The 17397-nt window shown below is 36.0% G+C and overlaps 1 protein-coding gene across 2 annotated transcripts in view; it reads left to right on the forward strand.

Annotated features, from left to right (window-relative positions):
* Positions 1-4058: 4058 nt before the first annotated feature.
* The window catches only part of LOC126371802 (beta-glucuronidase-like), a 35592-nt gene continuing 22253 nt past the window's right edge, over positions 4059-17397 (forward strand). For both annotated transcript variants that reach the window (XM_050017162.1, XM_050017161.1), the window contains exon 1: positions 4059-4290. The gene's annotated coding sequence lies outside the window, so the exon portion shown is untranslated. The remainder of the gene's footprint in view (positions 4291-17397) is intronic.

Raw genomic sequence — 17397 nt, forward strand, 5'->3', positions numbered from 1 at the left:
CAGAGTACTGCGGGGCGGAAGGCAAGAGGGAAACCACTGCCCTATTTTTCTCTAAAATGTAGCATGCAGAATGCTACACCGACAAATTAGTGATGACATAAGATGGATTTAAGTTAAAAGAGCTCTGAAGTGCCGATGTTCTAGGCACTCCCTAAATACATGCCTGTTACCTACAACCATGATGAACATGGAGAATTGTGGTTTTGTTAAAACGTTTAGGCATAACTATAAATAAGAAAAATTGTGAAACATTTCGTTTGTTACGTATTTCAAATACTTATTAAGGAATATACCATCTTCTTCTATTGTGTGGGTTGTGCGGTGAATTGCCAACCTCATCAACTCTGGTGTAAGGGTTATTTTTGAGAAGCCAAACGCCCCTGACATGGCACATGTAACGACTACTTACTTACGTCAGTAAGTAGTAACCGGGACCAACGGCTTAACGTGCCTTCCGAAACACGCATCATCTTACTTTTTGAACAATCAGGTGATGAGCCTGTAATGTCCTAACCAAACTAGGGATCACAAAGTGATTTTTGTGATATGTCCCCACCGGGATTCGAACCCGGGACCTCCGGATCGTGAGCCCAACGCAACCACTCAACCAATGGACCACGGAGGCGATGAAAATACCATTACCTTACTTATTATATAATATATGTTGTATAAGATAGTTTTTCAACTCCAGACTAAATAAGTGTTCCAACCTAATATTATTCTACCTATCTAAGCCTTGAACACAGATCATAGAATACAATGTAGAATACCCTTGAGTACGTACCTAAGGTCTACGTATAACTTGTTAGAATGTAATTAGCGGAGAACCCATTGCACAGCAAGTACCGACTCACTATATTTAAGTTTTAATGTTATATAACTATATATGTATTTGTGGGGTTTCTACTACAAGTACCTTGGTTACTTAAAAGAAACCCCAACACTGGAAATTGTAAACTTACTTCTAAACATAAACGTAGTTTTCTTTATTAAACGAGTCATTAATCTTGAAAGAACTACACTTCTCATCAAAAAAATCGAAACACTTCCGTTTTCATTGTTTCTGTCCGAATTTAACACAAAAAAGAATTCATACGATGAAAAAAAATACATAAATGTATAGCTGGCAGTTTGGCCATTACAGTAATAAGCGAAAATTCTAAATTCAAAATTAGAATTTCATTTGTTTATCTTATAAACGAAATGAATCACTGTTTTGAGACAAATGTGTGTTTAGGGTTGGAGTACATTTAGCGTTTAAAAACTAAAAATTGGCGCCTATCCTTAAACTTTTTGTTTTTTATTTCAATACTGTGACTTTGGGACGTGTGAAAAAAGGTTTTTTTTCTAAAACGTATGGATACTTCGCCCACAGAAACCGCCCAAGTTGTGGCATTGCTGGATTCTGGCCTTAGTCAGCGTGTTGTGGCTGCAAGACTGCATCTAAGCCTGTCATCTGTTCATAGAGTCTATAAACGTTATTGGGAGACTGGTTTGTTCACGCGCCGTTCAGGATCTGGCAGGAATCGGGTCACTTCTGAGCGAGATGATCGATTTATTGTAACAACTTCTTTAAGAAATCGACGCCTTAACGCTTTTCAACTGCAGCAGCGGCTTCGTGTTGTACGAAGGGTGGCTGTAAGTGACTCTACAATTAGAAGAAGGTTGAAGGATCGTGGACTGGTACCGCATAAGCCAGCAAATGGGCCGAAATTAACTGCAGACCATCGAAGAGCGCGCCTTAACTTTGCACGTGAGCACCTAAATTGGTCATACCTACAGTGGAGCAAAGTTCTCTTTTCTGATGAGTGTAAAATTATGCTGTATGGTAACGACGGAAGAAACAAGGTCTACAGAAGAGACGGAGAACGCTATGCACAATGCTGCATTGAAGAAAAGGTCAGCTATGGTGGCGGTTCGTGGACGGTTTGGGGAGGAATCAGCGCCGACGGTAAGACAGAGCTTGCTTTCGTGTCTGGGCCACGTCTGCCTGCACTAAACTGTCATCGGTACGTCGAAGAGTGTCTCGAGCCTCATGTGATGCTCTATGCACATTTTATTGGCAACGGCTTCATATTCATGCACGACAATGCTAGGGCTCACACCGCGGGCGTCGTACGAGATTATCTTAACGAAGTCGATATCTCTATTATGGAATGGCCAGCAAGAAGCCCGGACATGAATCCCATTGAACATCTGTGGGATGAATTAAAGAGACGAATTCGAGCAAGAGATCCTGCCCCAGAAACACTTAGCCAGCTGCAAGATGCAATCCAAGAGGAATGGGACAATATACCACAGCATGTGATCGTGACTCTCATCCGATCGATGAAGAACCGTATGAAAGCAGTAATTAGAGCTCGGGGAGGGAATACAAGTTATTAAATAAACGTTTTTTAGCTTTTTTTTTCATTTACGTGTGTTGTTTTATCCATTTCCTTTATACTCCATACGGAATAAAAATGACTCATTTAACAAAATACGAAACCTATGAAAAATTCATTTAAATTTAGAACATTAACATTAAGATTTGATAAGCTCATATTACTCACTATTAAACGACATTTAACATTTATTCCTAAATGTACACATTTTTCTGATAATCCTGACAAAACGTAAACTTGCAAGGTGTTTCGATTTTTTTGATGAGAAGTGTATGTTCTTCTTATCGTGTGGGTTATGAGGTGGATTACCAACCTCATCAAACCTGGTGTCAGGGTTACTATTGAGCCTCCAAAGGTGGAATGGTCTCTATGGTCACCTTTGGTCGGAGGCATTACGGGGGGTTTGTTTCACCTTCAAAGTTGACTTATTTACTATTGTACATATGTTGTAGGATTTTTAACTATAAGTAGGTATATGGGTGAATATCAAAATATGCCAAGGTTGGTGGAGAACTTCCATATAATATTTTCGTGAAAAATTGGGTTCCGTCATGAAAAAGGATCCTTTTGGACCCTTTTGGATCCTTTTTCATGTCGGAACCCAGGATCCTTTTGGATCTTTTTCATGTCGGAACCCAATTTTTCACGAAAAAATAATATGAAATTTCGCCACCAAACTTGAAATTTTGATATTCACCCATATATTCTTATAAATACTGGTAAGTATAGAACAAATTGCCTAGATTTAATTGCAAAATCGGGCTGTAAGTAATAGAGAAACCGATAAACGACGAAAAACTTGCAATCCATTACAAAAATTTTTCGCTAAACTGAAATCTTATTGTCTACATCACATTTCGTCTAGCTTTAAATCTTGCAGTCAGGTATTGAGGAAAGACCTAGATTTGTTAAATTGCAACAATGAGGGATTTTCCTAGGCTACGTTCTCCAAAAAAATGTAGATGGCGCTATGCAGATTTGCCTTCAGTTAACTTTGTGAATTCATGGATAATAGACATAAGCATCTTTTATCTTTGTTTTTGGGTGTAAATGATGTCCCTTGCTATTATATATCCAGGCACAACACATCTTCCACGCATTGTTATTTTGATCAGTCCCTCATTTTTGCTAATATAAAAAAGAAAGCCCTAGAAAGTTCGGTGAGGTGTGGGTATTTAAATCATCTTATGAGGGGCGTACCTCTCTTGAGTACCCCAATTGGGATATATATAGGTACTTAAGTATGTTCTATTCATTATGAAATTGCCACAATTGATGTATTGCTCTTGTATCAACAACACCACGATGGATATCCACAATAAACATTAAATAATTCTTGGAATTTGATATTACCGCTGATAGGAGGTTGACAGATTCGGTTATGTCAATAACATGCTCCTCAATTGTCACGTGAGGTTATCAACTGGTAACCAACACAATGCTTTACGTTGATTAGCTAACTTAATCAGTTGCCTACTTATTTTTTATTGCCCTAGTCTGGAGCGGTGTAGTCACGCCTTGGCTAGAAAGTGAAATAGCTAACAACCGGCCGAGTTGAATAGCTCCTTTGTTGGTCGGAGGATTAGTCAATTAATGTTCTGTCGATTTGGTTGGTTAACGCCGGTGCGTTCCGATCTGACAACGAAATTTTTCATCCAGCCAGTCTGCCGGCACGCGTCTGGCGGGGAACGCGCTTGTACCTACTCCAAATTCAAAATACGCGCCAACATTACGATATACGTTGATGATATTGAATGAAAAGATAGAAAACTTTTTGAAATTTTCCTTGGAATCACATGAGGAATTTAAAAACTACTAAAACAATAGAACATCGCGCTTCATTGCTTTCCGCGGGTGAATAAACAAACTGCAACACTGAAACTTCTTTCGTCTGAAGAAAGATTTTGTAAGTATTGAACAATAATTATAAATATCTCGGAAAAATTATACCTATCTGTTTCTATGCAATAGGTAGTACGAAATATATGCTTTACCCGGTTTAATGTTTGTTTGCTTATTTTCGTAAGAAATAGCAGAAGTAGATAGCTGAAATACTATAGAAGAAATAAACGAACTTTTGACAAACTCTTTTTCGAGCAGAATGGTCACAAATTCACAATATTTGTATAAGTACCTACTACAAAGCGTATTCAATTTAACAAATATATTGCCTTTACAACGGACAAGGCTTTTAGCTTATTATGTTTGCATCAAATACATTCGGTCAGATAGGTAGGTATAGGTAATAATATATGGTGTTCTTGTGTTACAGTGTGATGAGAACATAAGTATTTAATTATTAATTTTGACGTAAAAAATCACATTAAAATCGATGGTCATTATGTAAATAAATAACAATAATCATTTTTTATTTTTGAGGTTTTTGCAAAAATATTTTAATATTTTACGCGAATCTTATGGAAATTTTAATCTTGAGCGACAAATTTATTACGACTATGACCTATAAGTTCTTTCCGTAAACAAAGTATTATTTACTTTTACCATATCACTTATCAGCGTATTAGCGGAAAATTAGACAATCGTATATTACTCAAACATAACATATAACGGCAAGTACTGTGACCTATGATATCAAATGTAAGCAAATATTATTGTATAAGTATATAAAGTCGTTGACGCTATTAAGTACATAAGATTTAATTTGATTTTTCTGTGACACAGTAAAAGCTGGAAATCCATATTATTATATTATTGCTTATCATCCTAACCATGTCATGTAGGTATGTGACCGCAATATAAATACTTAGACGAATAATACCTAACTTATAAATTATTATAAATCTGGTTGCAGGTTTGTCTTTTGATGAAGTTTCTGTGCTTGGGATAAAATTTATTTACAAATTATTTGTCATTTCCTGATAAAACTACTTATCTACCTACTCTGCATCTTTACGCGCTTTTTCTCGTGTCAAATTAATCAAATATATTTTAGTCAAATTAAACCAATTTGGATTTAAAAAGTAAATGAATCATGCTGTCTATTAATTAATATTTATATCTTATTTCTAAATACTCATAGCTACTTGTCTTAAATAGGTATTACCCAGTTGTACATTGCGAATAAGGAAAATAAAAGACGATATCCCTATATTATTGATATTGATAGAGTATTCAGATTTGTTTTAAGTTTACGCGGTTATTATCATAATTAAAGTCTCATATGCCCATTTAAACGCGGTAAGAACCCGTTATTATGTGCTTTAATTATTCAGATTTGTATTAGCAGTATAATAAAATAGCATAACCATTTCATTTTTTTTATTGTAGTTTTATCAATAAAGTGTGAACGCCCGTTTGTTATCGGGCTTTATAATAACTAACCGTGCTTCTCGGCTAAGAGAAGTCGGCGAATTGGTATTTCGTTTCAAATAAAAAAAATCATGTTCCGTTTTTCCTTGTTACGAATTACATATTTTAGGAATTTCCACCAGGTAAGTACCTGTTTCAAATGGATAATTAGGACAATGTACTTAGTTTCCCTTTCATATTGATTGAGATAAAATTTCATTGTAACCCGTTAGAACGCAGATTATATTTGTACTCTCTATTATATTTCATTGCTTGTGTGAAATGTGTATAATTTAAAGGCAAAATTTTGTGAGACGTAATTTAAGTATTATTTATAACTGTACCTCAATTTATACACAATAAAAATCTTTAATGTAATGACAATCTTATTACATAATATTATATACATTAGATTACAAGTTTATGATTTTATATGGGTACTTAAGTACTTTTCTAAATAGTTCCCTTAAAATGCATCAAAACTAGGTAGATATTTATTTATTTGTGATAATTTAGGGGATAATTCTTAGAATGCTTATCTTTAATTCACTGCATAGTTCCCTCGAGATATTAAAGGATTATGATTATTTGATTTATAACTAATTCAATTTGATACTAAAATCCAATACATACACAATGGGATCAGTTACTCGTTGGTCAATACAAAATTGCATTTGTATTGGCAAGGCAAAACCAATTTCACAATATTAAAATAACTTAAATTGTAATTCTGTACCTGAAAATATTAGCGTTACCCACGCTCTACTTGTAATTTCTGTAATCGCACATTCTTGTAATCATCATATTCTGTAATACAATTGCCCGCTAATGTTATGGACGCACTTAATTACTTTTACTAAAATAAAATTAAATGTACTTAATATCATTTAAAAAGAGAATCATTTCCGTGACCGATATTAATTGATTTTTAATTGTAATTGGTGCTTGAACTATTAAACAAAACGACGTATTCATTTTGTTATTAAAAAAATACAGGTTTTCAATTTGGTAAGTCCTAAAAGAAATAAATATTAGGAGTTAAAGCTAATACTTAGGTACTTAAACAATGTTTTAACAAGGTATACTTATCTACTATCCAGTTATCTACACATATTCTTTGTGCAAAGTATACATGTACCTTATCTACGAACAGGCACATCTGTTATATATTAACAAAATGAACGAATCATTCTTCGTTCTAGGCTATTATAGCCACTGTATTGTGTAAATTATTATTATTATAGATATCTTAAAATGGATGAAGATCAATTTGGGAATTCACTTAAAGTAACAGCGTTTTTTAACGCTTATAGGTCAGTTAGCCCAATCTTTATTGAAGTCTACCACGCAAACAGTGTAAGTACATTACTTTACTACGTAAAGTAAAAAGGTTAACCTCGTCATAAACAATAATAAGGTACTTAATAAATAAGTTCTGTGCAATAAAGTTTACTTGTTGATAAAGTAGATTACTTATACATACCTACATAATCATACTATTTACGCCCAAATTCCCTATTAGAGCAGTCAGAAAACAGGCTTTTTTGACATTTCGTCTACATATTTGTCTAAAATCTACAGTAAATCAAGTCTAAATTATAAGGTAATACCGTTTGTCTGTGACGCTTGAAATATCAGATAAAGTTGAATAAAAGAATAATAGATTTCTTGGAATTTTTTTATTACAAATGCTATTACTGAAACGTGATCCGAGCTCCCAGCTGGCGTCTCTGATATTGTACACATTACTTAGAGGTCTCGACTGGGAAAATCACATCGTATCTTATATACGAATAAAATATATTAAGTATTTACGTATTACATATTGTCAAAGTATATTTTCTTGAGTATTTGTGACAGTTTTCATCAAGTGATGGTCTATTGTATGAAATCTATTCAAACCAAAAAAGTACCAAAAAATAAACAAAATGTAACTAATTTAAAAACTTCAATATATCAATTATACAGGATGTTAGTGACATCGTACAGAAAACTTTGAGGGATGATGATTCAGACCAATATTCTGAGTTGTTATGAAGTGGAATTGTCCGTCGCAAAAGTATGGAACTGAAAATAATTAAAAAAAAACACATTTTCTTTGATTTTATGACAGGAAATTCTACTTGATATCAACTCTGAATCATCCCCCTCAGTATTTGTTACAGTGTCACTAACACCCATGCATGGCTACCTATACCTACTTCTACGGGGTGTAAGTGATATCGTAACGAAAACTGAGGGGGATGATTGAACTCATTATTCTGAGTCAATATCAAGTGGTGAGTGGTTGTATTATTGCCATAAGCAATAATAATTTCAAGTGGAATTTTCCATCGCAAAAGTATAGAATTGAAGATAATTAAAAAAAAAACAAAAAGACATGAATTTTGCGACAGAAAATTCCACTTGATATTAACTCAGAATCATGGTCTAAATCATCCCCTCAGTATTCAGTACGATGTCACTAAGAACCTGTATTAAGTACTTACAATTGTAATTATGAACCCCAACCCTTATTCCTCAAACCAATTAACAATTACGTAATTAGTAGGTTTTTAAGATGTTTAATATCGCCTGCGACAGTGCCGTGAAACAGCAATGTTTGGCTTCAAAGCCTCCAAACAGCCCCGTGTTTACCTTCCTTGAAACTAGGTCATGTTATTGCCCTGCTCAACCTTTCTGGACACGTAAAATTCCCAAACGACACCAACACGAAAATGACGAAAACATGCGTGTGCGAGGTGGTACCTTTCATAAAGTAGGTGTATGAAATGAAAATATTTATACTCATTAAAATAACAATGTAGCGGTCTGTATTAAAAATTGTAAAGGTAGGGGCAAGAAATTGCTGCCTTACTTTTGTTTAGCTTGTATGTCTATTATATTTGCAATAACCGAGAGAACACGTGTAAATAGAATACACCTCTTACCCCTGCGAGAATAGAGGCGTGATGCTTTGTTATGTTGTATATTGTAAAGTATATTCTTTCCAAACAGTAAAAGAGTTAATGGGTACATATCTGTTGTCAAATTGAGCTCTTAGTTATAATTATAACCCAAATCTTTGTCAACATTTAGTTCAGACAGAAGGTGAAATAGAGGTTATATATAGGGATTTAAACACCTTAAAGTTAATCTTAAGAATTCTATAGCCGTGACCGTACTAACGAAATGCATGGTCACGGTCACATATATTAAATCAAATTAAATATATCTGGTTTAAACTACTAAGTTTTACAGATTTGTTGACGCAAAGCAGCCATAATTCGTAAGGCAGCTGCGTTCCGAGTGGAAAACGATCTAAAGACTAATATAGCAGTGGCAATCCACACCTCATCCATCACTGTTGGTGAACACGCAATTAAGTGCTGATGACAGGGCGATACGTTTTCGTCTCGTGCAGTGCTGTCGATAAAATATGAGAAAACGCGCCAACGAACATTATGGGTTTGATGTAATATGTCTATAGTCTCAATTCACACAGAGGTGGTAGCTACCGGGAGCGTTCCGCGTGGGATTTATTTGTACTCTTCAATTTCTACTTCTACAGGAAGTCTTAAGCGAGATAAACTGCTAAACAATCATCTTGACTAAGTATACCTTTGTTTTTCCCAAAACATAAGATTGTTCACAAATCAACATTGACCGCTGACCTCTTTTTCCAAAAAAACATCGTTACCTCAAAACGTAATAAGGTAAACGCTCCTATTAACGCCACCCAAAAATCGACATCGTTTACCGCCACCTTTTTTAAATTGCGGATATTTTGAATTGTGTCCGAGATAGAAAATTGATTCAAATGTCAAAAGATACATGTATTAATTGACCATGAAACGAACATACCCCTGAGCGTGGGCAACAACAGTCTAATTTGTGATTGGTCTGTAAGTGTGCAGTGTCCGCTCAAGCAACGCGCTCCATACAAGCCACTACTGAAATGCATAAGCATACAACATTTTTTCCTTAAGGTTTTTGTGTCCGATGAAACATATTTTTCTTCATTTTAGTAATTATAACTACTTGTTAATACGTTTAAGAACTGAGAAAGCATGCTATATTTGATATTTGTGTTAGTTTTAAATGATTAATTTGAGTTTTAAAATGTGGCGGTGATAGAAGCATACATTTGCAGTTTGGTTACTATTACCGCCACCTATGGCGGCGATCGATATTTGTATGATATTTGTATTTTTTAGTTATTTAAGGTAACATGCCCAATCATTCATAATGTTATCATCTTATTTTATAGTATGGTTCATGAACTATATTAAAATCTATTAACGCCACACATTTGGTGGAATTCAAGTATCCTGTGTTGCATATAAGTTAATGTATTTTTTTAAGAAATGTATGAACAAGTAGTTGAAGTAATTATGAATTTCTAATTTAAATACTTTATATATTTATTAAAATATGCTTTGAAACTGGTTATTACATACGTAGCTCTCATTTTGAATATTTATTTGTTTTCTTAAGGCTAATTTTTATGTGGCGGAAATTGAAACACAGAAATTACATACATGTTTCTATTACCGCCACCATAGATTCCCTCTTATGATTTATAGACAGGGTGATGCATTATTCTTCGGACTGACAGAGATGGACGGACAGACCGAAACGGACGGACAGATAGAGACAGACGGACGGACAGATCGAAACGGACGGACAGATAGAGACAGACGGACGGACAGGGACAGACGGACGGACAGAGACAGAAGAACAGACAGAGACAGAAGGACAGGCAGAGACAGATGGACGGATAGAGACAGACGGATAGACAGAGACAGAAGGACAGACAGAGACAGACGGACGGACAGAGACAGATGGACGGACAGAGACAGACGGATGGACAGACGGACGGACAGAGACAGACGGATTGACAGAAACAGACGGATGGACAGACGGACGGACAGAGACAGACGGATGGACAGAGACAGACGTCAATTATGTATATAAATCTATGAAACCAAAAGATTTTTCTGTAGTTTATGTCATAATTCATTTAATAAAAAAATAACAATAATAATAAAGTTTATTGAAAACTCCTCATACAGAATCATTTCGTCGACTCCCGAAATCCTGAGGGAGATTGGGAGTTTCTATAGACAGCTATATTCCACGAAAACATCAGGCGAAAGCAAGGCTCGAGACCCTCGAGCCAAGCTTACCCGACACTACACTGAAGATATCCCGGACGTCAGCCTGTACGAGATTAGGATGGCCCTCAAACAGCTCCAAAACAACAAAGCTGCAGGAGATGACAGAATCACAGCAGAACTTCTGAGAGCGGGCGGAACGCCAATACTCAAAGCCCTCCAGAGGCTCTTCAATTCCGTCATATTTCAGGGCAAAACGCAGAGGGCATAGAGCGGAAGCGAGGTGGTCCTGTTCTTCAAGAAAGGTGATAAAGCCCTACTGAAGAACTACAGACCTATCTCGCTTCTGAGCCATGTCTACAAGTTGTTTTCGAGGGTCATTACGAATCGTCTCGCTTGCAGATTTGACGACTTCCAGCCTCCCGAACAAGCCGGTTTCCGAAAAGGCTTTAGCACCATAGACCACATCCATACGCTGCGGCAGGTTATACAGAAGACTGAAGAGTATAATCTGCCACTTTGCTTGGCGTTTGTGGACTATGAGAAAGCCTTTGATTCGATCGAGACCTGAGCGGTGTTGCAGTCTCTTCAGAAGTGCCAAGTGGACCATAGGTACATCGAAAAGCTAAGGGACCTCTACCAAAATGCCACTATGTCAGTTCGAGTACAGAACCAGAGCTCTAATCCGATCCAACTGCAGCGAGGAGTGAGACAGGGAAATGTCATCTCTCCGAAACTGTTCACTGCTGCATTGGAGGATATTTTTAAGCTTCTGAACTGGAAAGGATTTGGCATCAACATCAACGGTGAGTACCTGACGCACCTTCGATTTGCCGATGATATAATGGCTGAGACCCTGGAAGAACTGAACACCATGCTCGAGCATCTCAGTAACGCATCCCAACGAGTGGGTCTTAGCATGAACATGGCAAAGACAAAAATTGTGTCCAACGACCATGTCGCACCCACTCCAGTTCAGGTTGGGAACGTTACACTCGAAGTTGTAGACCAGTACATTTACCTAGAACAAATAATCCAGTTAGGTAAGTCCAACTTCGAGAAAGAGATCTCTCGTCGGATCCAACTCGGATGGGCAGCGTTCGGGAAGCTGCGGAATATCTTCTCGTCCAAAATACCAGTGTCTCAAGATGAAAGTCTTTGACCAGCGCGTGTTGCCAGTGATGACCTACGGCAGTGAGACGTGGCCGCTTACTATGGGTCTCGTGAGGAGGCTCGGTGTCGCTCAGCGGGCAATGGAGAGAGCTATGCTCGGTATTTCCCTGCTTGATCGAATCAGAAATGAGGAGATCCGCAGGAGAACTAAAGTCACCGACATAGCTCGGAGAATTGCAAAACTGAAGTGGCAGTGGGCAGGACACATAGCGAGGAGAACCGATGGCCGCTGGGGCGGAAAGGTTCTGGAGTGGCGACCACGTGTCGGACGACGCTCAGTGGGTAGGCCCGCTACAAGGTGGACTGACGATCTGGTGAAGGTGGCGGGAAGCCGCTGGATGCGGGCAGCGCAGGACCGATCGTTGTGGAGATCCCTGGGGGAGGCCTATGCCCAGCAGTGGGCGTCATACGGCTGTTGATGATGATGATTATTGAAAACAGTTCGTTTACAGTTTTTGTTGGAACGCTGTCTTTCAAACTAGGTGAACCTGTATTTTGAGAGACAGTGCCTTCCCAATTTAATTATCTATTAACTACATTAACAGTGGTAAAAACAACTTTTTTTTAAATAAAGTATTTTATTGTACCTGAATAGTTGGTTAGATATCTCGTTGGAGGTATTCGATGCAGCAAAGGCGGTAATAGAAAGAAACCGCAATTTATGTGGCGGTAATAGAGGAAAGTGAGTTTTCGGACATAAAATTATTTTTTATCCAAAATATTCACTCAAAATTAAAAATTCTTGATGTATTTAGCAGAAGACAGTCATAACAATACAAATAAAATAAATAAGCTGCACTAGCAAATACAGAAGTACTTAATTTCTGAGAGGTAATCAGAACATAGCTTAACCTGGCGGTAATAGGAGCGTTTACCTTAGTTTAGTATTCAGAAAAAAGCCGAGATACAATGCGATGCGGAAACATTAGCCCGTATTCCATAAGTAATTAAGCCCATTGACTTAATTTGGCTTAACGGGTCACATCGTCAGCAATGCACAGGGAATCAGCGGACAAAGGACTTACTAATTATCCAGGCCACTCGCTTTGTGGCTTAACGAAGGTACATAATAAGGTTGAAATATTTAAAAGGTAGTTTGTTAAACAATTAACTTTACTAGGCCGCGCTGGCTTTACTGATTATTACAAAACCATGTTCGTTGATAAATATTACTTGTATTCTGAATACGTAATAGGTATATAAAGTGTGATTTATAAAATCTGTTTTTAAATCGCAAAAATATAAATTTTATTAATTGGTTTTAGTCGTAATTTTGAGATTAGATCGAGTCTCAAAACAATTAAATTGAATACTAAAATATTTTTATGAATATCATCAAAAGGATTACAAATGTCAAAACAAATTGCATCCGTGTTCGGGGCAAAATTTCCGTGACCTTTGCGGAAAGGTTCTTTCCAACAACACAACACATGCACAGTGCACATTAATTAGTGATTGCATCGACTGTTGTTTTACTTGATTGTGTGTTATGTCGATTTCCATAATTGTTGGTGGTAATACATAGGTAGTGGCGTGAGATGGTTGTGTTGATGTAGATGGTGTTCGCTCTCGACAGGCATATAGTCAGTCGGTAAAGGCGCACGATCTCACGATAACTTTGCTAAATGATGCCAGACTCGTCCAACAACATGCACACTCGGATACACAACTGTCATTACTGTGAAGCTAAGCTGTGGAGAGTAGAGTAAACTTTATCAAGGCAATGAACAGACAGAAAAGTTACATTTGCAAAACAATACAAACTTTTCGTACCACTAAAGACGTTTAACAAAAATTATTAGTTAATATAACCAACAACAGAACAGAGTCAGTTACAGTTATAACAAATCAACGCTAAAAGTACCTTAATACCTTAAAGTTTTTTCTTCAAGAACTCTAGAAAGGATACTTTTTTACTCACATTCCTAATTTGCATTGGTCAAAACAACTTTACGATTATTCCTCTGTAATGAAGTTTCGAATGACTTCTAAACACTTTTGTTACCAAGCCTACATGAAAAGAGATCTACGATAAAGCATTCCTGAGGGCACAATAGGTGCATTCAACTAGTGGGATGAAGGGTTGGGAATTTTAATGGGCTATGGAAATATGGCTCAGATAAGCTTGCTGACAGAACTATGGCACATAGACATTCTCTGTTGTAGGCTTCCGGAGTTGCACATACATAGTGCCATAGTTGTTGTAATACTACGCAACAAAGTTGTTGTGAATTGTAATTTGCGTGAAATTGTAGGGATCGTGAACAACTGTAGTTACCATCGTCTATTTATCTTCTCTCCTACTAACTACTGAGAATACTCTCCCTTCATTCTCTCGCGTTTAACACAATTGTATATGTCGTAGCCAGATCTTAGAATTGATCATTTCATGATTTATTCGACCATTTCATGAAATGTAATATCACTCGTTGGCCACATCATGATGTAGTTTGGCCAGATCAATGAACACAGAATGTTTAACGATATGAGCAACTAAATGCATGATTACTTCATGATATGGTCAAACGTTGGCAATCATACCGTAAAATTAGTAATATTATCCACCGGTAGAGGCGCTGGTGTCGATTATATTTAAAACTTGATTCATATTATAATCCATGAATCAATGTAATTGTACAATTGTCCATATCGATTAGGTAAATAATTTGGAACCTAAAAAATTAAACGACTATTCGCATTTTTATTACCCCACATAGCATAGACACCGCCTTTATTAATTATATGGCCAAAAGTTGATTGAAATATCATTAAACGTTGACGTTACAACGATAGGGTCAACTTAGGTTGGCTATTTCATGAAATATAACCATTCCATGAAATGTTCGAACACATCATAAGATGACAATTCTAAGTTGTGGCCACGACATATACATATTCTTAATGCTGATTCTAGTCTTGTTCAGAAGTAGTTAATGCAAGAGGCAAATCTACATAAGTCCCAAAAACGTATCACTAGATATGTGACAAACATTCCTAAATGCGTGTTTACATTGTATTCTAAGTATACTATGAGAGTTCAAAGACGGAATGGTTCCTTTGAAAGAAATCTGTAGTTAAGCAATGTTAAGAAGACAAGCCACAATAATTTATTTCAATATAAACATATCGATCATTTATCTGCGCTGCCAAGTTGTTGCGATGCGATGTTATCGAACTGTTTTGCCTACAGCTGTCTTACGCGGCGGTCCTGTAATCATACGGCTGTCAGTTTGCCATTTGTTACGATGATCAATAGAATTGTAGGCTTAAGAATAACATCATAGAGTTGTATTTGATAACCTGCCAATGAAAACAAAGGTCTGATCCTTATTATTCTTAATTCTGACTAACATTATTATAGATACATATATAGGTAGTTACATATAAGTAGGTGCATCTAGAGCCACAGTTCAGTTAAATTTCTAGCCATCATTGCTGTTATAATATATAAAACAAGCAATTATCTACCTAATTGTCTATTAGTTTATCGGGCAGCTCTAACATAGCAATATTATGTAACTGTACCTACTGCTGTTGGCATTTTTTGCCAATGGTATTACATCACTTATGGCATCGACCTATTAATGGCTTTTATATTTTCACAATATTCAATCAAGTTTTGGTGTAACTGCTATTATGTCAGTAAGGTTTTGCTAATAAGTTCTTTGAACTAATCTAAAGATTCAAAGATTTCATCAACCAAAGTCGAGGAGTTTTTGCAAAGATATATTATGAATATAAATAAAATACTTTAAATATACCGTGATACAAAAAGAAAATATTAATAATAAGTAAGTTATCACAAAAAACAATCCAATTTACCTTCACGGTGTTTGATGAGAATAACGTTTTTTTACAAGGCCATTTTATAAACATATCATTGATAAACAAAGAATTTATTGATAGTAGTACCTAAGTATAATATTTATTAGAAATAATAAAAAATACATTTCACTATCACGCTAAAGCGGTCTTTTCTAGGAAATGTAAGGAACCTAATTATTAGTTAGTAGACAAGTTAGTTGTTTCCGACGCAGTAGCATATTTGTTCCACTAACACGTATACGGTCACGAGTAAATATGTATACACTTTGATACCATGTCACATTAACTTTTTTGACAAAATAAACCGTAAGTCTCATTAAATGTCAAATACGATAGTGCGACAGGGTTCTAAAGTGGGTATATGATATTATTCACGACTGTACATCTATTGATTTAATAAATTATAATGTTGCCTACATGCTGCATGTGTATATTACGTATCCCAGAATAGTTAAGTGGGCATGTGGTCTATACCATGTTTGCAGATCCAAAAGGTAAACCCGTTTGCTAATTTCTACGTAAGCCATTGGCTGATGGCGATTATACCGTAACGAAATCTTCACTTACCATATAACTACTACTTATATGATTGTGTAATTATAATATGCGATTCAAACACACACGTTAGAAACTTTTAAAAATTTGCTTAAAATAACAATTTACCCACTTACTATTTGATTCTGCTTTTGTTATTCTGTGGTTCTAGACTATAGATTTGTTGATGCAGATTGCTAACTATATTCATATCTACTAACCGAGAAGGAACCACAATTAATAATAATATTCAATAAATTATCATTTTCTAGTTATTCCTACCATCTTCTGATCATATTTACGTAAATTAAAAAGACCCGCTATTCAACCAACGTTTATAATGGCCATTTTGTGACAATTAGCTTTACTTACCTACTCCAAAGTAAATATATGAATATTAGTTTAATTAATATAATATAATAATATATTCAAAAAAAGCTATTTTCACCTTCACAACGTTTACTACCTAGAACAAAAGTAGTTGTCATTAATAGATTTTTAACTGATGAAAGTGAGTAATCGTTACATGAGCCATGTCAGGGGCCTTTGACGGCTCAATCGTAATCCTGACACCAGGGTTGATGAGGCTGGTATTCCACCTCACAACCCATACTATAAGAAGATTAATAGATAGATAAATACTTAAATAAATAAAAGAAACATTCTATGAAATAATAAAGAACGGTAGGCCGTAGCTAATAACTAAATAATAGATCATAATAACAGAAACATAAAGAACACAGAAACACAAGACAACAAACACAGAAAGCTGTGGGATCTAGTCGTGAGCTTACGTTATGTTTAGGTGATGACGTCACACAAGCCCCAGCCGCGGTTTAACCTATTTGAGCTTTACTACAATTAAAATTACGTTAATAGAACACAATGAAGAGTCATACGGGAGAGGCAACATTTAACCTTTAATCAAAAAGAACATTGTTTTACAAAGGGCCACTACCTTGTGCTTGAATGACCTTCCTTTATCATTAGCGTCTGAAAAGTAAATATTATGGCAGACAACGCGACGCCTCTGGACTAGAGCCAAATAACATGTCTGATTGGCAGGTTTCGGGTTT

This window comes from Pectinophora gossypiella, chromosome 13 (genome assembly GCF_024362695.1).
Source record: "Pectinophora gossypiella chromosome 13, ilPecGoss1.1, whole genome shotgun sequence".
In the NCBI taxonomy this organism is placed as follows: Eukaryota; Metazoa; Arthropoda; class Insecta; order Lepidoptera; family Gelechiidae; genus Pectinophora; species Pectinophora gossypiella.